At 41.7% G+C, this 17,623-nt stretch overlaps 1 pseudogene; it reads right to left on the bottom strand.

Moving 5' to 3' along the window:
• LOC141084415 (piwi-like protein 1) overlaps positions 1-11,209 on the bottom strand; it is a 105,619-nt pseudogene extending 94,410 nt beyond the window's left edge.
• Positions 11,210-17,623: the final 6,414 nt, after the last annotated feature.

Below are 17,623 nucleotides of genomic sequence, written 5' to 3'. Positions count from 1 at the left end.
GGGGTTTATTTAGAGAGTGTGGTTAATCCAGCTAGTAAACCACTGCTAAGTCATCTAGTTTTGTTACAAATTTATGGGCTGAATCCAATTATAATTGATTGACTCTTCTGTAATAGAAAATTGCACCAAAAGTTGTACGAGACGTCCTGACCTGAGGTATATGTAACACATGTGGTGCAGTTGCTCTGCTCAGTTAGCATTCCTGGGATTTAATGAGACAATATGGTTAATCCAACTAGTAAACCACGAATAATTCATCTCCAAAATAGTATAATGCTAATGGGGCTTATGTTTAAAAATGTAAAGAATATGAAAGATCTAATGACACAAAGTGTGACTCTGCTCTTAAAAGTTCATGTCAGAGAATTGTTCTCTACTGTGACATGTTTGAGGTGGATTAGGATGGATATGGCTAGAGGATTGTTGCAATGTGAGTATAGTCATCAACGTAGTTAAATCTAATGGTATAAAAGAAAATGCCGTTAATCACAATATAGCGGGCAACCACTTAGAATGAATTATATATATTTATTTATAACTGGACTAAAAAAGAATTACATTTTTTCAAACAAATAGCTTGAGTTTAAATTGCAAGTTATCATCTATCCACAGGACCTCCACTGATCCCAAGTATCGGGATCTAAAATGTCCAAAGAGAATGAAACAGTGGCTTTGCAGGTGCGCCACGCTCTATTCATTGTCTCTGAGATTGCTGTAGATAGCAGAATAAATCACTCTTAAGACCTATAAATATTGAGTGGTTTTCCAAGATCCGAAAAAAATGGCCAAATGCAACAGCATAATGAAATAACAGAAGAACCTATTATCGATCATATCCACCACCAGTCTTTATTTACTGGCTTGGAGCATTGGTGCTCTGTCTGCACACATGACCATCGCCATAGCTGAGGCTGGCCACTCCAATGGCTACATTTGTAGAAAGGCACATAACTACTGCAGTCAATCAAGTAAAGAAAGATTGTCAGGAACCTCTAGCGCAATTGTTCTCGAGTGGCGGAAAAATGACAGGTAAGTGTAGCTACTTTTGTCTTTTCATTACGTTGCCAGCGTTTGACCAAATTAAAGGGATTTTCCTAAAGAATGATTTTGAAAACCACTATAATTCATATTTTTGATACTATCAGTAGACATGAGTATGACCGCTGTCATATATAAACATTACAACCTTGGCACAGTCCTTTAAATTATCTAAATTGATGGAAAAAGCTCCCAATCCAGTATGACTATGGCCTTTGAATACTACATTCAATCTAAATAGATTCCATCACGTCAAAAGATTTCCTTGCTTCAAATATAGTTAACATTTCCGAGTTCAATTCCTGAGGATTTGACAGCTCAAGCAGATTTTTGATGAAAGTAAAAATAAAGTAAAGAACTCGCTAAAGTTATAGGACAGATAAAATCTTGTATTAAAGAATGGCAGAAGAGCTAGCATGGCAGGAAGAAGACACAAAACTGCATTAGTAGGATATCAGATTTCTATCACTACATCATAATGCAGGGGAATGTATGCTATTACATAATGTATTTGCAGCTTCAGATTGTATTTGGTTATAAATATAACAAAAATAGCAAGATGTCATATACTGTATATGAATCATGGATTTTATATAATTTGAAAATGATACATACAGTATATACACTCACTGGCCACTTTATTAGGTACACCATGCTAGTAACGGGTTGGACCCCCTTTTGCCTTCAGAACTGCCTCAATTCTTCGTGGCAGAGATTCAACAAGGTGCTGGAAGCATTCCTCAGAGATTTTGGACCATATTGACATGATGGCATCACACAGTTGGCGCAGATTTGTCGGCTGCACATCCCTGATGCGAATCTCCCGTTCCACCACATCCCAAAGATGCTCTATTGGATTGAGATCTGGTGACTGAGGAGGTCATTTGAGTACAGTGAACTCATTGTCATGTTCAAGAAACCAATCTGAGATGATTCGAGCTTTATGACATGGCGCATTATCCTGCTGAAAGTAGCTATCAGATGTTGGGTACATTGTGGTCATAAAGGGATGGACATGGTCAGCAACAATACTCAGGTAGGCTGTGGCGTTGCAACGATGCTCAATTGGTACCAAGGGGCCCAAAGAGTGCCAAGAAAAAATTCCCCACACCATGACACCACCACCACCAGCCTGAACCGTTGATACAAGGCTGGATGGATCCATGCTTTCATGTTGTTTACGCCAAATTCTGACCCTACCATCCGAATGTCGCAGCAGAAATCGAGACTCATCAGACCAGGCAACGTTTTTCCAATCTTCTACTGTCCAATTTCGATGAGCTTGTGCAAATTGTAGCCTCAGTTTCCTGTTCTTAGCTGAGAGGAGTGGTACCCAGTGTGGTCTTCTGCTGCTGTAGCCCATCTGCCTCAAAGTTCGACGCACTGTGCGTTCAGAGATGCTCTTCTGCCTACCTTGGTTGTAACGGGTGGCAATTTGAGTCACTGTTGCCTTTCTATCAGCTCGAACCAGTATGCCCATTCTCCTCTGACCTCTGGCATCAACAAGGCATTTCCGGCCACAGAACTGCCGCTCACTGTTTTTTTTTTCTTTTTCGGACCATTCTCTGTAAACCCTAGAGATGGTTGTGCGTGAAAATCCCAGTAGATCAGCAGTTTCTGAAATACTCAGACCAGCCCTTCTGGCACCAACAATCATGCCACGTTCAAAGGCACTCAAATCACCTTTCTTCCCCATACTGATGCTCGGTTTGAACTGCAGGAGATTGTCTTGACCATGTCTACATGCCTAAATGCACTGAGTTGCCGCCATGTGATTGGCTGATTAGAAATTAAGTCTTAACACACAGTTGGACAGGTGTACCTAATAAAGTGGCCAGTGAGTGTATATTCCCTCTGGTTCCAATGAATATAATATAAAACATAAAGGAACCCCTATTGTACACTTTAAGGATATTAGATTAATTCACTGATTTCCATGATCATCTAATAGTATGAGGCCAAAGAGTTTGCTTGGAAATAACTGTAATGTGATGGCTAGAGAGGCTTTAATGCATTGATACATTCTCTTATTAAACATCCTACCTTAACTTTCATCCAAATTCTTCTACAAAATGCCTCTTTACTGGAAATCAGAAAAATAATTTGCAGGATCACAGCCCAGCTGTCACGTTGGTCTTCTGTGGCCACTTGACCAAAGAATTCCTCCTACCAGGCGGTCTTTGTTCATTAGTAGACCGAGGACAACGGCATGCACATGACACCCCAGGATATTGACAGGTAAGAGGAGGTTTAGAGGGCTCTGGGGCAGTGGCCAAAGACTTCTCACATGGATGCTATAATAGTAGGAATTTACCTTTGTGACAAATTAGGTTTTCTGATGTACAGGGGTTAAAAATTCTGTACTCACCTTGCTGCACACCTTTTCTTCATTGGCTTCCTACAGCTCTGGTCTTTTATGGTCTTCGTAGCATGTGGCGTCTTTTTCTGCATGTTCCTTCACTCTGGCTTGTGGCACTTCCTGAAATGAGCATGTATTGAGTGACAAACGGCATGACGTCTTAAAGACCTGACTTTCAGATTGAAAGACCAGCACCAAGTGAAAGAAGAACCAAAGTATCTGCACTGAAGACCAGATTAGACCAGAACCTGCAGGGAGTTGTTACGACGAGGCAGGGAAGCGGCAAAGTAGGAAAGCGGCAAGGTCAAAATATTATTTCTCTACTTTTGTAATCCCTACGTTTATTATCATTTGGGGTCTGAAGAAACCCCATAGCAAAACAAAACACATGTGATTAACATCAGATAAATTAGAAATAAATTTAATGCCCTCTTCAAATGCAAATGATCTGCCAAATTAGAATTTTGGATATGCTCATCACTATAATTAATGCTTCCAACAATTTTAACATAATAGTAAAAGCCACAGTGGCCTATAACTGATCAAGCCAAAATTCCCCATACTAATAATGGCTTTATGTGTTATATCTCAGATAACCACAGTGACCAGGGGCACACATAAATAATCAAGGGGCCCCATAGCAGAAGTTTTAATTGGGCCCGCCCCCCTAAAAATAAATATCTTGGAGGGTCACAGAGGAACATTTCTCACTTTGCAGCCCTTATAAAGTAATCTTCCTACTATTGAAGTCCCCAGATTCCCCTATCATTGCTCCAATAAAGTATGATATCAACAAAAGTGCCCCCAAACACAGTATAATGCAGTATGATACCCACAAAGTGAATGTCTCCACAGTACCCTCCACATGCACAGTATGATTACACTTAATATAGTTGATGTGCATTCTTATAGTATAATGCTTCCTCCATTGCATTTCATATAGTATAATGTGCCCTATTGCACTTCATATGTTGTAGTGAGCCTCTATATATTATAATGAGCCCCCATTGCACTTCATAAAGTATAATGAGCCTCCATATGGCATAATGCGCCAAGGAGGGGGAAGATGGCTTCCCTACTCCATCATTGCTTTCAACTGTATTGATATTCACAATTGGCATTCACAACTCCAATACAGATGAAAGTGCGATGTGGTGCAACAACCGGCACAGGGCCCCCGACCATGTGCCTGTTAATTACTAGATTACAAAGCAGAATGTGTGTATCCAAAGACATTACTAAAAATCTATTCCTGATGATTGTAGGAGGAAGATGATGCACAGAAAACAAGTCTCATCTTTTCATCTCACTTTTTTGTTCTACTTTTTTATTTTCTATTGCATTATATATTTACCAGCATACTAACAAGTGGGCTGTAGGCTGTAGATAGCTATTTAGTGATGTTTCTTGGCAATTGTTGTAGTGTATGATCACAAAAAGTCTAAAATATTTAGCAATTACCTATAATATTGATAAAACAACATACAGTTGTGGCCAAAAGTATTGACACCCCTGCAATTCTGTCAGATAATACTCAGTTTCTTCCTGAAAATGATTGCAAACACAAATTCTTTGGTATTACTGTATTATATTCATTTAATTTTTCTTAAATGAAAAAACACAAAAGAGAATGAAGCAAAAAGCAAAACATTGATCATTTCACACAAAACTCCAAAAATGGGCAAGACAAAAGTATTGGCACCCTCAGCCTAATACTTGGTTGCACAACCTTTAGCCAAAATTACTGCGACCAAACGCTTCCGGAAACCATCAATGAGTTTCTTACAATGCTCTGCTGGAATTTTAGACCATTCTTCTTTGGCAAACTGCTCCAGGTCCCTGATATTTGAAGGATGCCTTCTCCAAACTGCCATTTTTAGATATCTGCACAGGTGTTCTATGGGATTCAGGTCTAGACTCATTGCTGGCCACCTTAGAAGTCTCCAGTGCTTTCTCTCAAACCATTTTCTAGTGCTTTTTGAAGTGTGTTTTGGGTCATTGTCCTGCTGGAAGACCCATGACCTCTGAGGGAGACCCAGCTTTCTCACACTGGGCCCTACATTATGCTGCAAAATTTGTTGTTAGTCTTCAGACTTCATAATGCCATGCACACGGTCAAGCAATCCAGTGCCAGAGGCGGCAAAGCAACCCCAAAACACCAAGGAACCTCCGCCATGTTTGACTGTAGGGACCGTGTTCTTTTCTTTGAATGCCTCTTTTTTTCTCCTGTAAACTCTATGTTGATGTCTTTGCCCAAAAAGCTCTACTTTTGTCTCATCTGACCAGAGAACATTCTTCCAAAACATTTTAGGCATTTTCAGGTAAGTTTTGGCAAACTCTAGCCTTGCTTTTTTATGTCTCGGGGTAATAAGTGGAGTCTTCCTGGGTCTCCTACCATACAGTCCCTTTTCATTCAGACGCCGACGGATAGTACGGGTTGACACTGTTGTACCCTCGGACTGCAGGGCAGCTTGAACTTGTTTGGATGTTAGTCGAGGTTCTTTATCCAACATCTGCACAATCTTGTGTTGAAATCTCTTGTCAATTCTTCTTTTCTGTCCACATCTAGGGAGGTTAGCCACAGTGCTATGGGCTTTAAACTTCTTGATGACACTGCGCACGGTAGACACAGGAACATTCAGGTCTTTGGATATGGACTTGTAGCCTTGAGATTGCTCATGCTTCCTCACAATTTGGTTTCTCAAGTCCTCAGACAGTACTTTGGTCTTCTTTCTTTTCTCCATGCTCAATGTGGTACACACAAGGACACAGGACAGAGGTTGAGTCAACTTTAATCCATGTCAACTGACTACAAGTGTGATTTAGTTATTGCCAACACCTGTTAGGTGCTACAGGTAAGTTACAGGTGCTGTTAATTACACAAATTAGAGAAGCATCACATGATTTTTCGAACAGTGCCAATACTTTTGTCCACCCTCTTTTTATGTTTGGAGTGGAATTATATCTAATTTTGCTTTAGGATAATTCTTTTTGAGTTTTTTCATTTAAGACAAATTAAAAGAAGATAATAATACCAAAGAATTTGTGTTTGCAATCATTTTCAGGAAGAAACTGAGTATTATCTGACAGAATTGCAGGGGTGTCAATACTTTTGGCCACAACTGTATGTACATGATAGTAGTAAAAATAATTAAAATTATGGTTTTCTCAAAATAACAATAGAGCTGAAGAGTAGTGATGAGCGAATTTGTTCTGAAACCGATCGCCAAACATAAATTCGGCACGAATATGGAACATTTGTATTCGTGATTGGAAACCCGAGCAAAATTTTATAAAATCGGTAAAGATCGGTAAAAGTGTGGCAAAATATTTGCGTTGCCACAAAAATATTTTCAGCACTTTAGCAAAGATAATGGTGGTGCATCATGATCATTTAACACGTGCTTGATGAGGGGAGGAGGGGTTTTTGCGAAGCTCAGAGGCACGGCATTCTTGTAAGCAGTCAATTTTATTTCCTAACTTTATGTGTGCACATTGCGGCTAGCCAATCAGGATGCAGGAAACACCCACAATGTCCTGACACTACAGCTTGTGTCACTGGCTGCTGAAATCACATGTCCCTCTCCATATAAATAGTGGACATCTTGTTTTAGTGCTATTTTGACACTGTAATAGCGCAGAGAGGAGGCTCCTGACGCTGGCACTGTGAACAGCAAGATTTTAGCTAGTTAGTTAGGCGGTTGTATATCAGTCAGATAGTCAGATATTGTACCTAGGTAGTGTAATTGTGGCTGTAAAATTTACCTTCCGGAAATTTTTTTTTTGGGCCATTTCTGAGGTCCACAGACAAAGCCAGCAGGGTATATGTCCAACAATTGTGTTGTGCACTGTTTCTATTGTGCTCCATGCACAAGTATGGCATTCTAAATATATTTTCGCTAGCTAAATGTGAAACAGCCTGCTGCATCCTACCTTGTCATTAAGTGCTGTGGTGATATGAAACTGCAGACCAAAGGCACATTTAAAAAAATTGTATTTTTTTCTGCTGCTAAATGTGAAACAGCCTGACGTATTCCACTTTGTCATTTTGTGGCGGTGATATGAACCTGTCTGCAGACCTAACGCGCAGTAAAATAAATTCTATTTTTTTCTGTTGCTAAATGTGAAACAGCCTGCTATATTCCACATTATTATTTTGTGGTGGTGATATGAACCTGTGTGCAGACCTAACACGCAATAAAAAAAATTAGAATATTTTATTTTGCTGAATGAGATACAGCCCGCCGTATCCCACATTGCCATGTTATGAAGCTGTCTGCAGACCTCAAGCACATTAAAATATTTATTTTTTTCTGTTGAAAAACATGATACAGCCTGCTATATCCAACCTTTTCATTTAGTGGCGTTGAAATTGCTCTGTGTGCAGAGCTGTTGCACATTAAAATTAATTTATTTTATTTGTTTTACAAATATGATACAGCAGCCGAGATCGGAGTTTGAAATTGTTTTGAGCCTATGTTCTAGATTATGCGCATCTTTGGCTTCCAATTTCTCACAGGCATCTTTTATACCTAGCTTGAGACATGCATATCTTCTAACGAGCATAAAACTCTATTTTTGTAATTGGTGTTGGAGTTGTAAGCTGAATCCTGTATCTCGTACTTCCCATAGCCGCCCTGTTATTGATCCTGTTTTATCTTTCCATTCCCGCCAAAAAAATTCTTCTGTTACTAACGTCATACAGTAGGGGATATGTCACTTTGAAATTGTTTGGAGCATTTACTCAATGTAAAACAGGCCTTATCGACTGGCCCAAATAATTCTTCTGTTACTAAAGTCATACAGTATGGGACATGTCACTTTTAAATTGTTTGGAGCATCTTGTCAATGTTACACAGGCCTAATTTACAGGCCCCAAAAAATTATTCTGTTACGTCTTACAGTAGGGGACATGTCACTTTGAATTTGTTTGGAGCATCTCATCAATATTATACAGGCCTTTTCGATAGGCCCAAATAAATTCTTCTGTTACTAATGTCATACAGTAGGGGACATGTTATTTTGAAATTTTTTGGAGCATCTCATCAATATTATACAGGCCTTATTGACAGGCCCAAAGCAATTCTTTTGTTACTAACGTCATACAGTAGGGGGCATCTCACTTTGAATTTGTTTTGTGCATCAAGTCAATGTTATACAGGCCTTATCGACAAGCCCCCCAAAATTGCTCTGTTACTAATGTCATACAGTAGCGGGCATCTCACTTTGAAATTTTTTGGAGCATCTCCTCAATGTTATGCAGGCCTTATCGACAGGACCCAAAAATTCTTCTGTCATTAAATTCATACAGTAGGGGACAAGTCACTTTTAAATTGTTTTGAGCATCTCATCAATGTTATACAGGCCTTATCGACAGGCCCAAAAAAATTCTTCTGTTACTAACATCATACAGTAGGGAACATGTCATGTTCAAATTGTTTGGAGCCTATCTTCTAGATTATGTGCATCTTTGGAATCCAATTTCTCACAGGCATTTTTTATACCTAGCTTGAGACATGCATCTGTTACACCTATCTTCTAACGAGCATCAAACTCTGGTAATTGGTGTTGGGTAGATGAGTAATAGTTGTAGGCAGGATCCTGTATCTTGTACTTTCCATAGCCGCCCTGTTATTGTTCCTGTAGTATGTTCCCATTTCCGCCCAAAAATATTCTTCTGTTACTAATGTCATAGAGTAGGGGACATGTTACTTTTAAATTTTTTGGAGCATCTCATCAATATTATACAGGCCTCATCAACAGGCCAAAAACAATTCTTCTGTTCCTAATGTCATACAGTAGGAGACATCTCACTTTGAATTTGTTTTGAACATTGAACATATAATAAATGTTATACTGGCCATATAGACAAGCCCCAAAAAATTCTTCTGTGACTAATGTCATACAGTAGGTGGACATCTCATTTTTAAATAGTTTGGAGCATCTATTCAATGTTATACAGGCCTTATCGACAGGCCCAAAAAAAGTTCTTCTGTTACTAACTTCATACAGTAAGGGACATGTCAGTTTGAAATTTTTTCGAGCATCTAGTCAATGTTTACAGGTCTTATTGACAGGCCCCCCCAAAATTATTCTGTTACTAACGTCATACAGTTGGGGACATGTTACTTTGAAATTGTTTGGAGCATTCATTCAATGTTATACAAGCCTTATCGACAAGCCCAAAAAAGTTATTCTCTTACTAATGTCATACAGTAGGGGACATCTCACTTTGAAATTGTTTGGAGCATCTAGTCAATGTTATACAGGCCTCATCCACACCAACAAAAAAAAAATCTGTTACTAATGTCATACAGTAGGGGAAATCTCACTTTGAAAATTTTTGAGGAAAGATCTTATTTGTCATACAGGTCTCATCCACACTGAAACAATTCTTTCTGCTGTGAGTAATGTGATTAATTACGCCATATTTCACCTTCTAATTTTGTGCCTCAAAAATTCAGCTGTGTGCAGAAGTTGTGCAAAGTAAAAAATCTATTTCTAGTTGCTAATGGTGTGCTCCTACCCCACTATCTGAGCAACATGACTGTGAAAAAGCGAGGTCGTGGAGGAAGGGGGATTAAGCTTGGTGTTTGAGGTGTATGTGGGGTAGGTGTTAATGTTTCTGAAAGCACTAGTGAACCACTAACGTGACGACTTATCCAAAGACAGCTAGCAACTTCTATTACAGGATGTTGTAGTTTTTAGTATGCTGCATTGTTCTTATATAATTGCAGTCTCTGAAATCTTTATTGGGGCTTTTGTGCCTGCTGCTGCTGGAGATGTTAAAAATAATTTGTGAAAATGTGAGCAGTCCTGTTTGCGTGTCCATCTCCTGTCGTCCCTATACTATTTCTACTGTGGTAAAATTGATGCTACTTTGTTAATGTATGACACTAATTTTTGTAAATGTGTAGATTCCGCGTTGGATCGCCTTCATGTGTGTTGCCTGTAGCAGTAGGCCTCCGATTCCGGCAGTCTTCCACTGTCTTTGAGTCAACTATCGGTGTAACTATCCTTACATTTTTCTGACAATAGAAAAATACGAAACTAATCTGTGTGCCTCCTGAGTGTGGCTGAGCATCACTTTCATTTTTTTTTTTGGGGGGGTTATCACTTATATAAGGGGGGTTATCACTTATATAATGCTAATAATTCAACATTCGCTTTACAGAAATTACTGGCACTGTCATCATTGGGACTCACAATCTAAATTTACTAACTGTATGTCTTTGTAGTGTGGATAGAAAAATAATTACTGGTAGTAAACCCTCACAAACATGGGTAGAACATACAAACTCTTTGCAGATGCTGTCCTTGGTGGAGTTGTAACACAGGACTACAGCTCTGCAAGACTGCTAATGTTTTTGCACTGACAACTGACCGTTTCTGTGGTTGGAAGGCTATCACTGCGATTCAAACTGTGTGCCTCACTGCTGTGTTGAGGAAAACCACTGTCAAGATTATCGTCCAGCGTGTTTTAAAACTGCAGCATGGGCACCTCCCTTTCTAAGGGGGAAGCAGCAGGCAAAATTTACTTTTGTATTGTGGCTAGAACACACTGACAACCCAGTAGTCAGCATTATTTGGAATCATAGCTATATGGGTATAGTATATGATTGTTACTATACGGGTAACAATCATGAGCACCAAGAAGGTGCTCATGGGCCGGTCTCTTTCATGACGTTCAACTCCGCAGGATGTTGGTGGTGGTATAACACTCAAACTTTCTTCCTTCATCCCCTCCTGACAACCATGGACAACATAGAGGTAATAATTATCGTCTTCATCTCCTAACTGTTGTGCGTCCATCATCTCTTCCTTCTCATTCTTTTCATGGTCCTTCTCCATTTGTTCCTCCCATGGCAAACATATGTGAGATGACAGACAAGAAGTTATAGATATTGTTAAACCTAAAGGTATTCTCCTCTGCTTCCTCCTCTTCCTACATGACAGTAATAGGCATGCTGATGAAGGCATCATCACCGCTAACCATCTTAGTAGCCATTAAGAAAGGGTACAGAAGGGTGCAGAGGTCCTTCATCTGTATCCAGTATGCAAGTGTAAATTGCACCATGTCTGTACTGCGTTGTGCTAGGCTATGAAAAATGTCATCTTGCATCAGGTCTCAGCGCTGCTGCCACAGTCACTGCAACATGTGCCGAGTTTAATTCTACGGTGTGGTCATATCGCATATCAACCGGTTAACTGATAGTCTGAAAGATCTCTATACCAACTGAAATGGAATGATGGAAGTCAGCACCACAATGGTTTATGCAGCAGCACCTACTGGCTGGGACAGTGGCGGAGGATTTGCTGTACCATCAGGTTTAGGATGCGAGCCATGCAAGGCCTGTGTGTAAGGCTGGCACGGCATAGGGCCGCCACCAGATTTGCACCGCTATCGCACACTGCCTTCCCTGGCTCCAGGTTGAGTTTAGACAGCCATTGCTCAAACTCAGCATGGATAGCTGTCCACAACTGTTGATCTGTAAGACTGCAATCTCCAAGGCATATTATTGTTAATACTACTTGATTACGGTGAGCCCTGGATGTGCACTACAGAGGTGGGGGAGGGATCCTCTCTGCAGTGTTGGAACCTTTGTTTAATTAAGGCAGAGGTTGAGGATGCAGATGGAGACCCTAGAGGTGGTGGAGGAAGCAGAAGCACTGCAGGAACTGTTCCATAAACAGGTTTGTTCTGTAAGCCCTGCGGATTCTAAGACTTGGTGTCTAGTGACACCTTGATGTCTACTGCTTTAGTTCTCCATCCCCTGGTCTGTACTAGTTTAGTTCTCCAACCCAAACTATTTAGTAGTTTAGTTCTCCAATCCCTGCTGTCTATTAGTATAGTTCTCCATGTTCTGGTGTTAATCTGTTTAGTTCTGCAATCATAGCTATTTAGTAGTTTAGTTCTCCAACCCCTGTTGTCTAGTAGTTTAGTTATCCATCTTATGGTATGTAGTGGTTTATTTCTAAATCCCCTTGCACCCTGCAAGCCTTTCCCAACTGCCCCTAAAGTTACCAGTCACCCAGCGCCCAGCCACCTAGTTGTAATTCCCCTGTCCGTGCTTGCTCGTCCAGGTGTCATTGTTGAAATGCACCCTGACAGACATAGAATTTTTCAGGGAACAGGTGATGTCCGTGACTTGTTGCTGTAGCGCAGGCACGTCTTTCCTAAAGAAGTAATGGTGACTGGGCAACTGGTATTGAGGGGACTGCGACGACCATCAACTTTTGGAAACTGTCTGTATCAATAAGGCGTAAGGCTACATTTCCGTGGCCATCAGATTGGAGTGGCCTTGCAATAATCACAGAGATCACAGGCCATGAGTCATACAGAAACAAGCGCTGTGATCTTAATAGCAAATAGCTCTCAGCTGGCCCCTATTATCCAGACAATGACACGATTGGGCCACGAACCATTCGAGGAGGCCGCAGGCCGTTCACAGTAATTAGTTCTCAGAAAAGTAATAGGAGCGTACAGCTTAACCACATCCAGATTACATCACATGGAATATGCGTATATCTCGCTCTATGATCACTGTTAACTCCACGATAACTCTACACTCCTCGCTGCCAACAACAATCCTGTTTTTAACCCAATAAATGAATGCAGGCTGATTGGACACCATTCTTCTTTTGAGGTTCACACCATCAGGGTGTTCCATCCCCTCTCCCTCAAAGTAGCAGTCATATACTAACTCCCAAGCTCACCCACCCTTGACCACTTTTATGTGTTGCGGCCACATTTCATGTCCTCAGAATTGACAACCTTATCCTGGGATACTACAACAGCTCCACCTCCGCAACTGCATCCCAGCTTCTATCTCTAGCAAATTCTTGTGGCCTCTCACAGCTTTCAAACTCTGAGACACACAAAGACGGTAAGACCCCTGATCTGGACTTTGTTCAGTTAAGTTCAATCTCCTACCTAGAAGACTCACCTCTTACCCTTTGTCCCCCATGAAACTAGAATCATAGAATCGTAGAGTTGGAAGGGACCTCCTGGGCCATCTGGTCCAACCCCCTGCTCAAAGCAGGATTCGCTAAATCATCCCAGACAGATGTCTGTCCAGCCTCTGTTTGAAGACTTCCATTGAAGGAGAACTCACCACTTCTCGTGGCAGCCTGTTCCACTCATTGATCACTCTGGCAAAAAGTTTTTTCTAATATCTAATCTGTGTCTCCTCCCATTCTGTTTCATCCCACTGCTTCTAGTCTTTCCTTGTGCAAATGAGAATAAAGATGATCTAGGAGAATAAAGATGAACTAGGAACATAACCACAACTTGGACATTTTTAGATGCTCCCTAAAAACACATGTGTTTAGGGCGCCTATCATATTCCCTAATCAGTAATTTTTAGCTTATTCTCTACTTCTCTGAACATAATTCGCCATAAAACTCAACTGTACCCAAAAAGGATCATGCAGGCTTTATCTGCCCCCATTTCCTCAAGATCGTTATACCATCATTGTAAATAAACACCTGTAATTGGTGTCACCCCCACCTCATTGTAGATTGTAAGCTCTGAAGAGCAGGGTTGTCATTATTTTTGCTTTAATTGTTTGATTTTCCTAAACTTGGTAACTTTTGACTGTTTTATAAAAACTGGTGACTCATAAAGCTATGCGTAATGTGTTTGTGATAGATAAATAAAGTCTATTTTTTATTAGTAGATTGAAGATGGTGAAGTTCAAACTGTTAACTGTGCCATGTGTAGGAGTGAAGAATCTTTTATGTGAGCACAACTGCACAAATGAGGGTTTACTGCTGTTCGACACTGGGTGGAGTAGGGTGGACACAACAAGCTGCTGGACTGTGAGAGTGCTGCAGGTGGGGATTTTACGGTGGCTTGAGAAAGATGTGGTGTGCTTGGTATGTAAAATCAGTCAAAAACAGCAGGCATGTCCAATTCTATATCAGGTGACAGGATCTCAATCACCCCAACTGTAAGGGGTAAACAAGTGGAGGTTCTTCGGTCGGAGACAACACTTGCCACAGTGAGTGAGGAAGAAGAATCAAAAGATGGGGTGGACGGTGGTTGGCAAGACCCACTAGTCTGCATTTTAGTACAATGATATTCCCAGATTTATGCATGTTGATCGCGCATGTGCCAGGTCATGCATGTAGTACTGAAATAATTTCTTTTTTTACTGTACTATGTTGTTTTTAAAAAAGTTGACAGATAACATTATTTTTTAGATTTTTGCAGGTCTGAAAAAGAGACCCAAGCTAGGCAACTGCAGAACAGCCAATGCTGCTGTCCACTGCCAGAGTTGGGCGTCAGGATGCATTGGTTGTTGTGGTTGCATAACTTAGTGTCTGAGTAACCTCTTTGTCTTCCTCCTTCTCCTCTGCTGGGCTACTCAGCTGCATGCCTCCGGGTTTACACCAAGTGTGATCTACTATGCCATCGTCATCCTCTCTGTTCTTCAACTCCTCTCCCTGAGAGTCACCCTCCTCCTCTTCCTGCCTTGACAACACAGTACAGTACACGGGTGACTACAATATCTTAGTCTCGTCACAAATGCATCACCTTCACCCAATGAGGTTAACGTCTGTTGGTGAGGGTTTGGTTTATGCTCGGACAAAACTTCGTCTGGCTATAGATCTAAGTCAGAAAAAATTTGACCATCGGTGCCGATGAATTCCTCCTCTTGACTATGTGAATCTTTAGAGTACACTTCCTATGCCCATGGCATACAATGTATGAAGAAATCTGCAGACTCAGTCATCTGTAGCTTCCGACAGTATGGGTGGCACGGTGGCTCAGTGGTTAGCACTGCAGCCTTGCAGCACTGGAGTCCTGGGTTCAAATCTCACCAAGGACAACATCTGCAAGGAGTTTGTATGTTCTCCCCATGTTTGTGTGGGTTTTCTCCGGGTACTCCGGTTTCCTCCCACATTCCAAAGACATACTGATAGGGAATATACTGTAGATTGTGAGCCCCATCAGGGACAGTGATGATAATGTGTGCAAACTGTAAAGCGCTGCAGAATATGTTGGTGCTATAAAAAAAAGATTATTATTATAACAGTCAGTTGGGTGCTTGGAGAGTTGTGATGTGGGGAAAAAAAGGTTAATTGGGGTGCCACCCCTGAGGACTGTATTGTGTGATGTTAAGGTGGAGGAAGAGGAGCAGAGGCCTATTATGAATACGTCACCGAGGAGGATAGCTACCAGGAAACCAGAAAGGTTGCAGACCCCTAATCCTAACAACATAGCTAGCAGTCACCGTGGGGCGCGCCTACGATGCCCTAGATGCCTCAGCACAGCCGGTGAGCTAACTAAACCTAAAGTAAGAAAGGTGAAATCTAAACTGCCCCGGAGTAGAACCCCAAAGAAAAAGATAGCCACAAGATGAGGCACAAACACAGGCAGAAAATAGACTGAGCAAATGATGGGGCCCAAACTGTCTAGGTCTACATAGGATAGGAAAGGAAAGACACTGTCTGCCATCATGGAAAAACCCTCAAAAATCCAACACGTCTGATGTACAAAAAACACTGAGGTCTCACGACCTCTCCCCCACTATATCAGCATTCTGGTGTGAACTGGCAACAAACAGACTAATATAATAGGGGACTGAACAAACTGACTCAAGCTGCAACATATGGAGTGGGGTCCAGCACTGCCCCAGCAGGGAGCACGCTGAACCCTCACAGCAAAGCAGAAAGAGGCAAAACCAGATCAGATGCAAAGGATTAGGAAATGAACAACTTAACTGAAAAATGCAGGATCAGGCAGGAGACAGCAGACCTCAAAATGTACAGGAAGAAACCAAATCACCAGCAGCAACTGAGGGAAGCCTGCTCACTTAAATCCTCCCAGTCAGTAACCCCTGACTTCCAATCATCATCAGGTGGCAGACTTCTGTCAACCCGGCCAACTCCACTACCCACAGTAACCACCAGAGGGAGCCCCGACTCAGAAGTCAGATCAAGAGAGATCACAACAGAGGCCACTTGATGCAGCGCTTGGCATCTACTGGAGCACATGTTATTTCTGGCCCTCATCTACAACGCATGCTGTTGTGCGGCTGCCAAAGAAAGGAAGCAGAGTTGTCCGTCCAGTAACAGAAGGTGTAAAAATGTTGAGCAAATTCTGACTGCAGCAAAACAAACCACTTCTCATCCCTCATATCATACCTGTCTCACAACCCTAAACAGCTATTCACTTCTTTCAATTCTCTCCTGAATCCACCAGTTCCTCCTCTCATCTCAGCTGAATACTTTGCCAAAGCACCTGTGAACTTGACATAATAATGTCCCACCTCATTCCAAATTTTACCACAGTCTTCATCACAAGCATAACACATCTCTTCAACCTTTCACTAACAACTTGTGTCTTCCATCCTGATTGAAACATACCTCGATCACACCCATCCTCAAAAAGCCCATGCTTCACCCATCCTCTGTGTCTACCTATCGCCCCATATAAATTCTCCCCTATGCCTCCAAACTACTGGAACAACACATCCATTTTGAACTGTCCTCCCACCTCTCCTCATTCTTTGACCACTTACAATCTGATTTCAGACTGCACCATTCCACAGAACTGCCCTGACTAAAGTCACCAACAACCTACTGACCGCCAAATGAAAGCGAAGCAAGTTTGTCCTCCTCCTTCTCCTTGACCTGGCAGATGTCTTTGACACAGTGGACCATTCCCTCTTACTACAGACTTTCTGATCTGTTGATATTACAAACTTGGTCCTCGTACCTAACAGACAGGACATTCAGGGTCTCCCACTCACACACCTTCTCCTCATCTCACCCCCTATGTGTCGTTGTCCACCGAGGTTCAGTTGTAGGACTGGGAACTATGAATAGAAGGTGCACGCGCACGCTCCCTCCCTCTTAAAGGGACTGCTCGCATCAACCTAAGGTATTTCCAACCTATAGCTGGGCAACACCTATTTAAGGCTTCTCCTCCAATATGGAGGTGCCTGAGCTATGTTGTTAGTTTGCCTTGCATGCTTGATAGTTATCAGGTTCTCCAGGTTTACCTGTGTGCTTTTCTACCCTGAACCAGTCTGCTCTTACCTGCCTGTGCCCATCTGCTCATACCTGTCTGTGCCCGTCTGCTCAAACCTGTCTGTGCTATTCTATCATCAGCCAGTCCAGATCGCACCTGCCAGTGCCCATCTGTCTAACACCCGGTCAGCCCGCACCTGCTAGTGCTTTTCTGCTCTTCAGCCGGTCCCATCTGCACCTGTGGT

The sequence above is a fragment of the Dendrobates tinctorius genome, unplaced genomic scaffold (genome assembly GCF_039654945.1).
Source record: "Dendrobates tinctorius isolate UK_male_01 unplaced genomic scaffold, ASM3965494v1 ptg000022l, whole genome shotgun sequence".
Classification (NCBI taxonomy): domain Eukaryota; kingdom Metazoa; phylum Chordata; class Amphibia; order Anura; family Dendrobatidae; genus Dendrobates; species Dendrobates tinctorius.
Note: the sequence above shows the minus strand (reverse complement) of the source record. Positions and strands in the feature narration are given on the sequence as shown.